Source organism: Nicotiana sylvestris, chromosome 3 (genome assembly GCF_000393655.2).
Source record: "Nicotiana sylvestris chromosome 3, ASM39365v2, whole genome shotgun sequence".
Lineage (NCBI taxonomy): Eukaryota > Viridiplantae > Streptophyta > Magnoliopsida > Solanales > Solanaceae > Nicotiana > Nicotiana sylvestris.
The window spans coordinates 184,760,863-184,777,584 of NC_091059.1; positions in this window are offsets into that span (position 1 = coordinate 184,760,863).

A 16,722-nucleotide genomic window follows, 5' to 3' on the forward strand; every position below is an offset into this window, starting at 1 on the left:
TCTGTTGTTTATAATTAGATGAATTATTAGTCAGTTATACCTAGTCGATATTGGTTATGTGTTTTGTATTATGTGAACAGTGGAGACATACAGATTGTAATTAAGAGCTAACTGAACTGCTATGCTGTTAGTTTACAAATTTGAACTGCTATGCTCATGTTGACATGCTATTAGTTTACAAATTTGAGCTGCTAGGTTGTCAGTTCGCTTTACCTAAACATGATTTGAGCTAGAGTTTGTGGTTATAACTGCTGCACCGATATTTTAGGAGTGAGCTTATTTAAAGGATGATTTTGTGATTGTTGGCACTAAAACGTATTCAACCATTGGTTAGCGTATCTGTTTGTTGGTGATCTTAAGTTAGAACTTAATTGTTATAAGGTTCAGTTGGCCTTCCTAATTAGTTGGAAGTTTGATTCCTATTATGGCTCCACCTTGGTGACTGATTGAAATATGTTTGTGACTTATTGCTTACTGCTAATTGACAAAGGGTACATTCTATTGTTTCCATTTTTATACCATGTTTTTTTCTAGGAGTCGAGGCAACAAAATCCACTAAAAATGAAATACAACAACCCATCTCTTTATGCTTGAATACTAGTTTATTATTGTTACAAAAGCTTATGTCTAATAAGCGACGAAAACAGAGGCGAATGAACTTGAGATTTTGAATGATGTCATATAATATTTGTTTGGTTGTACTGATTTTGGTTCTGAATTATTCTGTTAATGAGCCATTTCGATAAATGTTTAAGCCATAAGGCCATTCTAAAATAAGGAATGTATAGCCTTGCAAATCATTTGGGCTAGCTGCCAGCCTAATTCCATTTCAGCTGAACGCTTAGCTTCAATTTAACACAAGCCCAATAGTTATTAAGTTAGCTTGAACACTAGCCTAAAATAATCAGAATTCCTTTAAGCTCTCCTTAATTAATTAGACTCTTACGATTGGTTTGAGATGTGTCATATTATCCAAGCCAACAAATATGGCCCTCACTTAATTAACTTTAATCCTTTAGAAATCGAGGTGTGCCATTTAGTGAATTTTCCATGGCATCGCAAAGTTAAAAATGCGTAGTGGCTTTTAAGGGCGATGTTTTAATAAAGTTATTTTCGTAAATTCGGGTGCGCATTTATGTGACCCAAATCCAAATCTCAACGAAGTCGAAATGTGTCGCTAATCACGGGCACATTGATTGTGACGTGGTTCAAGATGCATTTCCACGACGTTGCAAATTCCTTTTAAAAACAATGAATGAGACGAGTCTCGACAAATAAAAATACACAAGTTGCAGGGCCCTCTATATGTGTTGGTAAAGTTACTTAGACTTCAGGATGGGCCGTTTATCAAATTTTCACGGCCTTACCTAAAATAATGACACGCTAGTCGCTTTAGGCGCGTATTTAATAATGTTATCTTCTTAAACTCGGGTGCACATTTATGTGACCCAAATCCAAATCTCAACAGAGTTGAAATGTGTCAATAACCACGGGTGCATTGATGTGACGTAGTTCGAGATGTATTTTCACGATGTTGCAATTCTCGGTAAAAATAATAATAATAAAAGCGGTACACATTTAAAATTTGCACATAGGTTCAACATGTATTAAAATCAGATAAATAAGCCGAATATGACAGTTGAGCGACCGTGCTAGAACCACAGAACTAGGGAATGCCTAACACCTTCTCCTTCTCCCGGGTTAACAAAATTCCTTATCCGAATTTCTGGTGCGCAGACTGTTAAATAGAGTCATTCTTTTCCTCGATTCGGGATTCAACTGGTGACTTGGGACACCACAAATCTCCCAAGTGGCGACTCTGAATCTTTAAATAAAATTCCGTTTTGATTGTCCTTTAATTGGAAAAACTCCCTTTTACGTCCCTTAGCGGGGTTGTAGTCATGTAGGAGGCGTGACACCTATGAGTTGTGGCGCACCTATGAGTTAGACAGTCCAGATGAGGCTACTTCACTGACTTGGACTCAGTTTTCAGATCTTTTCCCGAGAGAGTATGTTCCTCAGAGCCTTATGGACGCATGACGCGCAGAGTTTGAGCATTTGCGCTAGGGTGCTATGACTGTCTCAAAGTATGTTGTCCGTTACACTAGTTTGGCTAGACATGCGCCAGCCTTGGTTTCTACTGTTCGGAAGAGGGCTCGCCGGTTTATTAAGGGCCTTATTCCCAACATCAGGTCTAGCATAGCTCGTGAGTTGGAGATAGATATTTCTTATCGGCAGGTGGTGAGCTTTGCTAAGAGGATTGAGGGTATGCATGCTAGGGAGAGATAAGAGAGGGAGGCCAAGAGGTCTCGAGAGTCAGGCCATTTTTCTGGTGCCCGTGCCCCAGCTGCAGGTTGTCATGGTAGGGGTTATATGAGTCGCCCTGTTCATTCAGCTCTTCCACCAGCTAGTGGTATCCCAGCCCCTCCTAGGCCTTAGAAGCCTAATTATGCACCTCCGGTTTCTAGCGCGCCTCCCGTGCGGAGTGCTTTCAGAGGTCAGCCTATCAGACCTGGCCCGAGCCAGTCACATCCGCCACGTCCTCCCAAAGCTTGTTTTGAGTATGGTGACACACGCCATATGGTGAGGGATTGCCCCAGACTTGGGAGGGGTGCACCTCCGTAGTTCTCAGCCACAGTATGCCCCGCAGAGTTCTCAGGTTATGGTTACAACTCCAGTTGCTACCCCACCTACTCAACCAGCTAGAGGTAAAGGTCGGGGAGGTAGAGGTCTCCCTAGAGGGGGAGTCCAGGGTAGATACTATGCCCTTCTTGCCCGTACCGAGGTTGTTGCCTCCAATTCTGTCATCACAGGTATTATACTAGTTTGTCATAGAGATGCATTGGTTCTATTCGATCCAGGCTCCACTTACTCTTATGTGTCTTCTTATTTTGCTCCGCATTTGGGTGTACCTCGGGATTCTTTGAGTTCCCCTATTTATGTTTCTACTCATGTGGGAGATTCTCTTGTTGTGGATCGCATTTATCGGTCGTGTTTGGTTGCTCTTAGTGGGTTAGAGACTAGAGCCGATTTATTGTTGCTCAACATGGTAGATTTTGATATTATCTTGGGCATGGACTAGTTGTCTCCCCATTATGCTATTCTTGATTGTCACGCCAAAACTGTGACGCTAGCTATGCTAAGTATACTGCATGTTAAGTGGAGGGGTACTTTAGATCACACTCCTAGTAGAGTTATTTCTTTTCTTAAAGCTTAGCGTATGGTTGAAAAGGGGTCTGACGCGTATTTAGCTTATGTGAGAGATGTCAGTATTGATACCCCTTTAGTTGATTCAGTCCAGTAGTGCAGGATTTTCCCGATGTGTTTCCTGCTGATCTTCTAGGCAAGCAGCCTGATAGAGATATTGATTTTGGCATTGATATGTTGCCAGGCACTCAGCCCATTTCTATTCCTCCGTACCGTATGGCTCCTCTTGAGTTGAAGGAAAGTTACAGGAATTGCTTGATAAGGGTTTTATTTGGCCCAGTGTATCACCTTGGGGTGCTCCTATCTTATTTGTGAAGAAAAAGGATGGTTCTATGCGTATGTGTATCGATTATCTCCAGTTGAACAAAGTTACAGTGAAGAACCATTATCCTTTGCCTCGTATTGATGATCTGTTTGACCAGCTTCAAGGCGTATTGACTTGCGCTCAGGTTACCATCAGTTGAAGATTCGGGAGCCAGATATCCCTAAGACTGCTTTCATGACTCGGTATGGTCATCACGAGTTCCTTGTTATGTCATTTGGGTTGACCAATGCCCCAGCAGCCTTTATGCATTTGATGCACAATGTGTTCTGGCCGTATCTTGACTCGTTCGTCATTGTCTTTATTGATGATATTCTAGTGTATTCCCAGAGTCAGGAAGATCATGAGCAATACCTGAGGACTATGCTTCAGACTCTAAGAGAGAAGAAGTTATATGCTAAGTTCTCGAAATGTAAGTTTTGGTTAGATTCCATGGCATTCTTAGGCCACGTGGTATCGAGTGAGGGTATTCAGGTGGATCCGAAGAAAGTAGAGGTCGTACAGAGTTGGCCCAGACCATCCTCAGCTACAGAGATCCATAGTTTCCTTGGCTTGGCGGGTTACTACCGTCGTTTTGTTGAGGGGTTTTCATTGATTGCAGCCATATACTAGACTGACCCAGAAGGGTGCTCTGTTCCAGTGGACGGAAGAGTGTGAGGCGAGCTTTTAGAAGCTCAAGACAGCTTTGACTACAACCCCAATTTTGATACTGCTTACAGGTTCGGGGTCTTATACAGTCTATTGTGATACTTCGAGGATTGGCCTCGGAGCTGTGTTGATGCAGGACGGTAGGGTGATTGCCTACGCTACATGAGAAGAATTATCTAGTCCACGACCTTGAGTTGGCTGCCATTGTTCATGCCCTGAAGATCTGCCGTCATTATTTGTATGGTGTTCCATGTGAGATTTATACTGATCACCGGAGCTTGCAGCACCTGTTCAAGCAAAAGGATCTAAATTTGTGCCAAGGGAGGTGGTTAGAGTTTCTGAAGAATTATGATATCACTATTTTGTATCACCCAGGCTAGGCCAATGTGGTGGCTGATGCTTTAAGTCGCCGGGCAGAGAGTTTGGGGAGTTTGGATTATTTACCAGTGTTAGAGAGGCCTATGGCGATGGATGTTCAGGCCTTAGCCAGCCAGTTTGTGAGATTGGATCTTTCGGAGCCTAGTTGGGTTCTAGCTTGCGTGGTTTCTCGGTCTTCCTTATTTGATCATATTAGGGAGCGTCAGTGTGATGACCTTCATTTGCTTGTCCTCAAGGACAAGGTTCAACACGGTGATGATAGAGATGTGACTATTAGTGATGACGGTGTACTGATGATGCATGGTCGGATTTGTGTACCTAATGTTGATGGGCTTCGGGAGTTGATTCTGGAGGAGGCTCATAGCTCGCGGTATTCCATTCATCCGGGTGCAACAAAGATGTATCAAGATTTGAGGCAGCACTACTGGTGGAGGTGGATGGAGAAAGTTATAGTTGGATTTGTAGCTCGGTGCCTTAACTATCAGCAGGTGAAGTATAAGCACTAGAGACCGGGTGGGTTGCTTCAGCAGATAGAGATTCCGCAGTGGAAGTGGGAGCGGATTACCATAGACTTTGTAGTTGGGCACCCACAGACTTTGAGAAAGTTCGATGTTATTTGGGTGATTGTGGATCGGCTGACCAAGTTCGCTCACTTTATTCCTGTGTGTACTACTTATTCTTCAGAGCGGTTGGCGGAGATTTATATCCGGGAGGTTGTATTCCGGTTTCCATCATTTGAGATAGAGGTACTCAGTTCACATCACGGTTCTGGAGGGCCTTTCAGCATGAGTTGGGTACTCGGGTGGAGTTGAGTACAATATTTCACCCTCAGATGGACGGACAGTTCGAGCGCACTATTCAAATTCTTGAGGATATGCTCCGTGCGTGTGTGATTGAGTTTGGAGGGTCTTGGGATCAGTTCTTGCCATTGGCGTAGTTTGCTTACAACAACAGCTATTAGTCCAACATTTAGATGGCACCGTATGAGGCTTTATATGGGAGGTGGTGTAGATCCCCGGTGGGTTGGTTTGAGACGGTGAGGCTAGATTGTTGGGCACAGACTTGGTTCAGGATTCTTTGGAGAAGGTTAAGGTGATTCAGTATAGACTCTGTACAGCCCAGTCCAGACAGAAGAGTTACGTGGACCGGAAGGTTCGTGATGTTTCCTATATGGTTGGAGATCGGGTTCTACTTCGGGTTTCGCCTATGAAGGGCGTTATGAGATTTGGGAAGAAGGGGAAGTTGAGTCTAAGGTTTAGTGTCCTTTTTGAGATATTGAAGTGTGTTGGGGAGGTTGCTTATGAGCTTGACTTACCTCCCGGCTTGGCAAGTGTCCATCCGGTATTTCATGTTTCTATGCTCCGGAGGTATCACGGTGATCCATCGCACGTGTTGGATTTCAGTTCAGTCCAGTTGGACAAGGATCTATCTTATGTTGAGGAGCCAGTGGCGATACTAGGCAGGCAGGTTTGAAAGCTGAGGTCAAAGCTGAGGTTATTGCATCAGTGAAGGTTCAGTGGCGGGGTCAGCCGGTCGAGGAGGCGACCTGGGAGACCGAGCAGGATATGCGCAGCCGTTACCCTCATCTTTTCACTACTTCAGGTATGTCTATATGCTCGTTCAAGGACGAACGAATGTTTAAGTGTAGGAGGATGTGACAACCTGGTCGGTCGTCTTAAGAATTAATGCCCCGATCCCTTATTAATTGCTTTCCCCGTATTTATTTCTGCTATTTTGATTTGTCGGGACGTTCGAGTTTGAGTTTCGGAAAGTTCTAGGACACTTAGTCCCTATAAGAGCTTAAGTGTTAGAAATTTGACCGTAGTCGGAACAGCGTGAAGACGGCCTCAGAATGGAATTATGATGATTCCGTTAGCTCCATGGGGTGATTTCGGGCTTAGGGGCGTGATCAGATTGTATTTTGGAGGTCCGTAGCTAATTTAGGTTTGAAATGCCGAAAGGTCGAATTTTGAAGTTTTCGGTTCGATAGTGAGATTTTGATCCGAGGATCAGAATGGAATTCCGGAAGTTGGAGTAGCTCCGTAGTATTGAATGTGACGTGTGTGCAAATTTTCAGGTCATTCGGACGAGGTTTGATAGACTTTTTGATCGAAAGCGTATTTTTAGAGTTTTGGAATTTTTAGGCTTGAATCCGTGGTTGATTCGTCGTTTTGATGTTGTTTTAGGTGTCTTAAGGATTGGTATAAATTTGGACAGTGGTATTAGATTTGTTGGTGCCTTTGATTGAGGTCCGGGGGTCCTCGGGATGATTTCGGATGGTTGACGGAACGATTTTGGAGTTTGGAGTTGCAGCTTCAGTTGGTTTTCTGTCATAACCGCACCTACGAGTGTGGGACCGCAGAAGTGGCATTTGGCATCGCAAAAGCGGAAATGGGGAGGTTCAGCAGGAGCCGCAGAAGCGGTAGAATTTCCGCATGAGTGATACCACATCTACGGATAAGGAGTGGCAGATGAAGAATTAGGCTGAGTTAGTGATTGTCGCAGATGCGACCATTGGTCCACAAAAGCGGGACCGCAGATGCGGTCCCAGGGGCGCAGATGCGGAAATCGCTGGGCAAAACATATAAATACTTGCCTTCGCAAATTTTAGCCATTTTCCACCTCTTTTCAAACGGGAAGAAGCTTGGGGAGCACTTTTCAAGAGGGATTTTCAAAGGAGTTCATTGAGGTAAGGTATTTGGTCCCTAAACTCGTTATTGGAATAATTTTTATCAATTTAAGTATGAAAAATTAAGGAAAATCATTGGTAAATTGGGGGTAAGGGCTTGACTAATTAGAGACCTTTGAGTGATGATTTGAGGGACCCTTTGAGGTCCGATTTTGGTACTTTTGGTATGACTGAACTCGTGAGAGTGTGAGGATTTTGGAAATGTAAATTTCACTCGATTCCGAGTTATGGGCCCGAGGGGCATTTTGGTTATTTTACCTAATTTCGCGTATTAGCTTAGAATTTCTTTGTATAATCAGTTACTTGAAGTGGTATTTATATTATACAATTGAATTGAATAGATTTGAGCCATTTGGAGTCGAGTACTCGTGGCAAGAGCATGGTTTCAGATTGATTTGAGCTGGTTCGAGGTAAATGACTTGCCTAACCTTGTGTGGGGGACCTTCCCCTTAGGATTTGGTATTACTGTTAATTGAAAAGTCTTGTACATGAGGTGACGAGTGCATACTTATGCTAATTATTAAAAATCTGGTTTTCATTAAGTAATTACTAGTATGTTTCTTTTCCTGTTTATATTACCTGCATTTAATGTCTGTTGTTAGCTTACGAAAGCATGTCTAAGCATTTTAATTGCCTTATTTGCTCAAACTGCTTTACCTGAGTTCCATGCAGCATGCTAGGCTAGAATTACTTGTTTGTGTTGATATGAAATTAACATTTCTGAATATTTTCTTGATGTTGTTATGTAATTACATTTGGGACTACGGATGTGGGATTCCGGTAGCTCCCCCTTGTTTGTTTATTTGGGACTACAGATGTGGGATTCCGGTAGCTCCCCCTTATCTGTTTATTTAGGGCCACGGATGTGGGATTCCGGTAGATCCCCCTGCACAGTTATAAGGAACTACGGGACTGCACCAGGTAGATTCCCCCAGTATTGGGTATTTATATTTGGGACTACGGAATGGGATTCTGGTAGATCCCCGCGCACTATGAGTTGGACTATGGGATGAGATCCCGGGAGATCTATTGGATATGTATAATTGGGACTGCATGACGGTATCTTGGGATATCCCCGATTGTTATTTTGGTGTTGAGCCTTATTTCTTTTTGTGTTTACCTTGCCCCTGTAATAGTTGTTGTTGCCCTTTTATATCTTGTGTTACTTTTACTGTTGTACTTATTTATACTGATCTATTCTACACTGTTGAACTTTATATTTTATTTAACCTCAGTAGGGCCCTGACCTTCCTCACTACCCGACCGAGGTTAAGCTTGGCACTTACTGAGTACTGTTGTGGTGTACTCATGCCCTTTCTGCGCATGTTTTTTATGTGCAGATCCAGGTACTTTGACTCAGTCCTATCACCCTTGAGGCGAGGCGACTATTCAAGAGACTTCGAGGTATATCTGCCGCGTCCGCAGACCAAGGAGTCCCTTTCTACTCTCCCTATTGTATTAGCCCTTATGTATTTTTTTTCCTTGTTAGATATTCTGGAGTTAGACACTGGTAGACATTCCAATGCTTGTGGTTTCATGAGGTTCCGGGTTTTGGGAAATATTGTTAGTTTTCAAGAAGTTGTATTGTATATTCTGTGTGGCATTTTAAATACTGTGTCATTCGGTTATTTTGGCTTTTAATTATTTCTTCCGCAAGTTTTGTTATTTTTCGCATTTGTTAGGCTTACCTAGTCATAGAGACTAGGTGTCGTCATGATGGTTCACGGAGGGCGAACCGGGGTCGTGACATCTTATTTCGATGACAGTTCGGAGCAACATCCCAACAGCCAAGGCCATCGACGAAAATATGAGTTCGACCTCGTTCAAACTTCGACGGGATCCTACTTCGACGACAGTTCGAAGCAACATCCCAATGGCTAAGGCCATCAACGAAAATATGAGTTCAAGCTCACTCGAACTACAATGGGATCCTACTTCGACGACAATTCGAAGCAACATCCCGCTGGCCAAGGCCATCGAAGAGAATACGAGTTCAACTTCACTCAAACTACGGTGGGATCTCACTTCAACGATCGTTCAAAAGTAGCATCCCAAAGGCTAAATCCACTGCCAAAGATATTGCAAAGATCATCACCGAATCAACAAAACAAATTCTACATTGCATCAAAATGTTACTTACACCTATCTTTACAATGGGCTCAAGCACGCCCCTTACAAAAGTCCCAAAACAAAAAGTTACACGTCATCTCCGGTTGGGTACACATCTTCATACCAAGAGCTAGAAGCAAAACGATTCGCATCATCAAAGTTGATGTCATCCCCGTCAGATGTAAGAGGGTCGTACCCGCATGCCTCCCGAGCTGCACGAGCTTCGGCATGCACGACCTGAACTTCTGCGTCAGTTGCCCTCCCCTCGGCATGAAAAGCCTTGTACACGTCAAGCCGGGCCTCAGTATGGACCCACAACTCATATAAACGACGAGGCATGACTGGATCAGCCGAGGTACGAGACGTAGAAGCGTGTGAGCGTCAACTTGCACCCTCCGCTCTTAGTGAGGCCACTCGTCCATTCAACACAGATAGCTCCTCCTCCAACTCCTTAACATGCCCCTCAAGCCCCACGACCTTAAGCTTAGAGGCCTCATTCTCCTCAGTCAGCTCCGACTTACAAACACGGAGGGTATTCTCCAAGGCCGTCATTCTATAAATAGTCGTTGCCAGCTTATCAACACCGACACCCACTTCGACCTTAAGCCCCTCAACCTCCACCGCCTTCGTACCCAATTCAATGGTCAAACTAGCCACCTTAGCTTGTAAGTCGGCATTCTCGGCCATCACCACATGCTTAACTCAAGCTCATCCTATTTCACCTTAAGGGAAACCTCAAGTTCGCTATTGCGGGCGACAGCTTTCATAAGCTCCTCATATCGCTCCCTCAGCTCCTTGACCTTGTGCGCCAGTTGGTCCCCCCTCTGTTTGAGTCCTTCGCGAAATAATTGAAAATCAGGGTCCTGATTATAAATATCGGCCATTGCACGATGCTTAGAGCGATACTGTTGATATTTGGAAGACATCTTCCCATAAATGGACGTCCTCTTCTTTTCCTGATACTCGCGCTCGGTCTCCATGATAAAGCTCTAGCAAAAAAAAAGCAAGTTAAAGACAAAAACACAGGTCGACAATCACGACATAAGCCCAACGGCGAAAGGAAAATAAAGGCACCTACCTGTAAGGCCATGCCAGCGATGTTCTGAGACAACTCCATGTCGCTCATCGCCCTAAGCACCTCGCTCTCAGGGGCAGCACATAGTGGGGCTAAAACAGACGCCACTTGATCGCAACTCGATAATAAGTTGTAGTCCCCCGGGATAACTATGTGACGATCAGATCCTTCCACTCTGACCTCCACGTGAGTATGGTGACCTACGAACTCGTGAACGTCCTCCGGGTCGACATCTGAACCTGAGCCTTCGCCCTCGACACGATGGCCTCCTCCAACGCTGGATGATGTGCCACCCTCAGCGGAGCGCACGGAGCCGGCCCCTAGGTAAATTCCTTCCATTTGGGGAGATCTCCCCGCTAAAATGGCGTCGGCCATAAATGTGGGAACAGGTGCCGTCTGCAATGCCCTACTTCTACTAATGTCCACGGCCACATCCTTCCCAAGCTCCATTCTCCTCCTGTTTCTCGACAATGACTCGTCCCCATTAGAGGATTCGTCCAAGAGATGCGGGGTCGGTACTGAAGAAGCCTCCTCCCTCACTACCATGTCCCGATAGGAACCTTCTACTTGAATCGGTTGAGGATGACCCCCTCGAACAGACTCATTAAAAGTAAACTGCAGTCCTGCGGCAGCGATATCATGTCGGAATGCAGGGACTGGCGCCTTCCGCCTGGAAGTTCCTCGACCTGTCGTCATGAAGGGTCGTATCAATAGACGACGACATATAACCAACAAAGTGATAAGGGGGAAAAAATTACCGGATGAAACTCTCGGGCCATAACGTTTTATAAAGGCGGTCCAATCTCGGGTTTCCGCTGCATGGGGCAACAGACGGGCTACCCAATCCCTTATGTCGGTAATAGGGCAGGACGGACGTCCCATATCTGCAAATAAGAAATAAACAAACCCTATAATGAATATAGATGAAGGAAGAGTAAAATGAGTGGCGACACTTACGAGTCTCGTTCCACTACTCCGAGAACCTGGCGGAGTCAGAAGCAATGTGTTCAGTTTTGACAAAGAAATATTTATGCCAAAACTTGCTACTTGCTCGGTCGTCAGTCCCAACCACCGGCCCATTTGTGCCACAGTGCCTCAAATTCACCATAGTACCCCTGTGGAAGCTGAGCGAGAACAGGTGCAAGAGGTGATGGATAGAAACATCGCATTTCGCCAACTCCGCATACTTGGTCAACAACAGAAGTATCTTGAGCTTATATGGCAAAAGCTGTGTGAGGAAAACTTGGTAGAACCTACAGAACTCTTTCGCTAAAGGGAGGAGGGGAAAAGAATAGCCAATCACAAAAGGGTACTCGTAGAAAGTTCGGTACCTAGGTCTGTGGACCTTTACAAAATCCCTTCCCGCGGGAACCATGTCAACATGAGCGGGAATGCCATACTTTGCACGAAGAGCGTCAATGTTAACTTGTTCCGTTTCAGAGAGTACGGGGGTAGGAGTAGAAGGAGGATCTTTGAGGAAGTCGCTTCGAGACATGGGGTGTCTCGGCAGTAACTCCTCCACCGTAGGAAGACTATCCCCTTCTTCTACCACCATATCCTCAACGCCTGAGGGGGCGCCATGGACAACGAGGTAGCCTCAGATACCCCTTCATGAGATCGATGTGATCTTGGAATGTTTTCGAAGAAAGAGATGTTGACGCAGCAAAAAAAAAGAAGTTGTGAACGAAGAATAAGGGCAAAAGAAGAAGAAGGCTGTTAGGACAAACTCGGAGGAATGAGGAGGGGTAATCAGAAATAAAATGGCCAAGAATTTTTGAAAAAACAAATCCTCCACCTATTTATAGGATTGGGTGGCGCCAGAATCGAAGCGGAAGGTCGCAGAATGGCACCGAAATCGAAGCGACAAGCCATCAATCCCTGTCTCAGAAACACGTATAATGATGACGCACGTGAAGATGACGTCATTTCCCGGTAAAGTGCATTACCCAGTGTCTTGCTAAGCACGGTGACCACCCATCATTGGCCAGGCCGTAATGCCTCGTAGGGTCAAATTTCTCCGTAAGAACGCATGGTGTCCGCTCATCGAGGACGCACCAAGTTACAACCTCGACAAGCGGAGGGGCTAATTGTATGGGTCCAAATTTGAACAACCCTGACCGTTGATGAATACGACGAACGACGAGATCCTCGTAGCTCGACATCTTGCAGAGGACGACCTTAAGGCGAACAAGAGATTGTATGACCCTTGTAGTAGTGCAGGCCCATTAGGGGACATTAGGAATATTCTTTCAAATATTCATTGTAACTTATCTTTTAGAGCTTAGAAGGGTTTTGCTCCTTATATATATATAGAGTACAATAACCTTGTAAAGGGCTGGACACTTTTCCTAATACATAACACTTATTGTAAACTTGCTTACAAAAGCGACTGAGAGGATTATCGTTAAAAAGGTTTTTTGGTCTTGATAAAGAATTCTCATCACCCATATTCTCCCTATTTATCTTTTGTTCCAGATATTATTATACTTAGCTAAGATTTATCCCTTCATTTTCTTTGATTAATTTATTCAAAAAGATTCCGATATCGTTTGAGTCAAACAAATACATATACGATGAGATTGTAACACGATCCACTTTCAATTCTTTTTTGTTTTACTGGACACATTATCACTATACATGCCTTTGTGCGTAATGATATTATACTCTAGCCAAGTGTCGTGCTATTATTGTTGGCCAGATACTTGGATATGTGTCCAAGTGTCAAGATAATACATGCACTTATACAAGCTAAGAATAAAGATACAAGCCAAATGTGGGTGTGGGGTTGGCGGATAGTGATACTATGCAATTCAAGCCAATTCATGAGCTACCACATTGTTTGGTGCTTCATATGCAGATTAATTATTTTGAACTCTATTCTCGTTAGAAACTTAAACTTCATTCCCATATTATACTTGAATTAAGATCGAAATTTGATTAAATGAAATAAAGGGTCTTCACGAGCATGACCAAGGAGAATACATTATACTCATGCCCAGGGCGGATCTATGCATATGATTGGGGTGCCACCAGAGGCGGAGCCAAGACTTAAACTTTATGGGTTTGAGATTATAATCATTTTAAGTTACTGGGTTCTAAATTAATAAGTTGTACATATTCAATGGATTTCTTAAGATAAATATATGGTTTGAACAAAAGCTGCTGGGTTCGACCGAACCCGCATACCGCACTCTACCTCCGCATCCCGCACTCTACATATTCAATGGATTTCTTAAGACAAATATATGGTTTGAACAAAAGCTACTAGGTTCGGCCGAACCCACATCCCGCACTCTACCTCCGCCCCTGGGTGCCACGCCACCCGAATGCTCAAATAAAATTTTGTGTATGTATTGATATTTTATACAAAAAGCTATATATCTAAAGAGTGGCACCGGCAGTTGCAAATGGACTCTAGGTGCCGCGCGGTTAATGTGCCAAGCTCCCAGATGCAGGATCCACGATCGACACTGATTCCCTACATTCGCGTTCCGGTTTATCTTTGTTCCCCTTCCTTCTTTTCTTTCCGGTCCTTTTGTTTATTTCTTTATCTTTTTGTTCCCTCCTCTTTGAACCCATCATTATTATTTATTAAATTGTTTCATTTTTCTTTTTCTAGTTCTTCAAAATTTTACTTGAATAGGATTTAAATTTTTGCTTTTTTTTTAATCCATCCGCTGTTATTTTTTTTCTTGATTTGCAAAAATTATTAAGAATGATGATAGGATCAATAGAGATAATATTAATCTAACTATATGTAGATTGAAGGGGTGTAGTTGCTAAATTTTAATTTTTATTTTTATTTATACTTTTTAATCACATTGAATCAAGAGAATTAGATTAAATTGGATAAAACCTATTCGGTTTGGTGATCACGTATTTATTCATGAATCAAAAATTGTGTACATCAAACTGAATTAATTCAAAATGGATCGAATCAACTAAATGTACATCCTAATTCAATCTCTTTTGCTAGTGGTTCGTTCGCATTAACGACAGTAGCACCCGTAGTCACTAAATTCTGGATCCACCTCTGCAGTCATGCCATCACCATATGATTTTGAATTGTGCAAAGCTTTTCACAAATTAATCATGTGTCAGGAATCAGATTTGAACCGATGACACAAGAATTTTCAGTCCTCTCCTCTACCAACTGAGCTATCCTGGCTTATTGATATTGTCATAAAATAAGATCTCGACAGTCAACAGTTTATTTCTCTTCGTGTAGTTGTTTCACTAAATCATAGAACCTTCACCAAGTTTAATGTGCCAGCTTAACTAACTTTGAGTGCCTCGATCGGTTGATTTTGTATACTACTTTTTTATGTTTATCTATCTATATTATATTAAAAGCACGAAGGCTTTTAGCGAAATATTGTTCGCCTTTTTTACCCTTTAACAATAGATATTATATTGGATAAAATTGTAATTTAATTGTTTTTCTAATATTTAGAAATTGAAGTCAAGTAAATTTAGGTTATTGAATATTTCCTTATTTAAACTACCACGTAGGAAGTTGAAATCAAATAAGATTTTATAACCTTATATAAATCCTTTACTTATTGCAATGTTATAATGCAATATAATTTTGACAAAACGTATTCTATATCATGTGAGTCTGATTGCGCAAAGCATACGTATTCTATAATTATTTTTCTCAACGTTTGAAACTACTTCAAGTTAATTTTCCCTGTTGGAAAGATCATTAGATCATTCCGAAGCGCTGTTTAGTTGGCATTAACTCGTCATGTTTGCTTGAACCTTGAAAACAAAAGTGGACTTACTTATACTCTTTAAAAGATGAAATATTTCTTTCAAATTATAGTCCATATTGAATAAGATAGTTTTTTATCAAATCCGAAATATTTCTTTACTAGATATTAAGCACATCTTGATTGTGCAAAATTGTCATTTATTTATTTTTCCTAATATTTAAAATTTTAAAATTAATTAAACTTTTAAATCTTTCCTTCTTTAAAATCAAATTTTCTTTTTACCTTATATAAATTATTTCCTTACCCGAATTAGGTAACGAAATCATAATTTCCCATATTTTTATTCCTAATATTTATGATTATTAAATCAATTAAAAAATACTTCCTAATTTATCAAATTAAAAATAATAAGATTACTATTATTGTGAAGAAGGATATGATAGCAAGAAAATTCAAAAAGCTCCTAAAATTTCAAGGCCAAGTGAACAAAGATGTTCAAAAAGTTCTAAGCAAACAAGACAATATCGTGTTTTTTTTTCCTTTCTATTTTACCTAAAATAAAAATATTATTTAAAAATTAAAAAATTAAAATTTGGTTTTTATCAAAAATAGACAAAATGTTCCCATTAGATTTTATATAGGGGATGTCAATGATTCTATGAAACTCAACTAAAAACCAAATTAACAGAACCTTTCCAACCGATTATTAGGTTTTTCTTGATAAAGTTATAGGTCCGATAAAAATCTATGATCGCAACGAATATTTAGGGTAATTTTTTTATTTTATATATATATATATATATATATATATATATATATTATACTAAGTTTAAAAATAATAAAGCATTAATATAACGTTAATAGAATTGCAATTAATTTTTTTCTAATATTTTTAATTTGGAATTTATTACACAATTTATAATGGAATGTTATTAGAAACAAAAAAAAATCTTGACTGAATAAACCTCAAAATAAAGAGACATATACGCATTTATATCAAAAGAGAAAAGATGATGGTAAATAAAAAATTTACTTAGCAATTTTTCCCCCTTACAGTTGATATTATTCTTCTCCTTTTATATCAAATTAAAATAATAATAATAATAATGTAGGTAGCATAAAAGGAAAAATAAAATGTTGAAAGTCCTGAATTGTGATTTCGCCAGGAAGGTAGTAACAAAGAATTTTTTAAGTACTTAAGTGATATTTCTATTAGCTAAAAGCCTGCAAATCGGTTCATTGAAAAGGTGGCATTCGTTCTTTACCAAGTTAGCAAAATAGGATCAATATTATCTTCATAAGGAATTTAAACTATTTTTCTTAAGTACTTATTTTATAACTCAAAATATATTTAAAAATAATATTAAGCAAATTTTTAAATTTGCGCTCATTGATTTGGAGTATGAATGTATTCTAAATGAATTGTCATTATTTTATTGTATCTTTGAAATATATAAGTCCTCATAAATCATAATAAGACAGTTGAAAACTTCTACATGATAAGATTTTTTTCATTTATTGAGCTAGCTAAATGGGGATGACATTAATCATTTCAGGAATTTTTCTTTAATTTTTATTT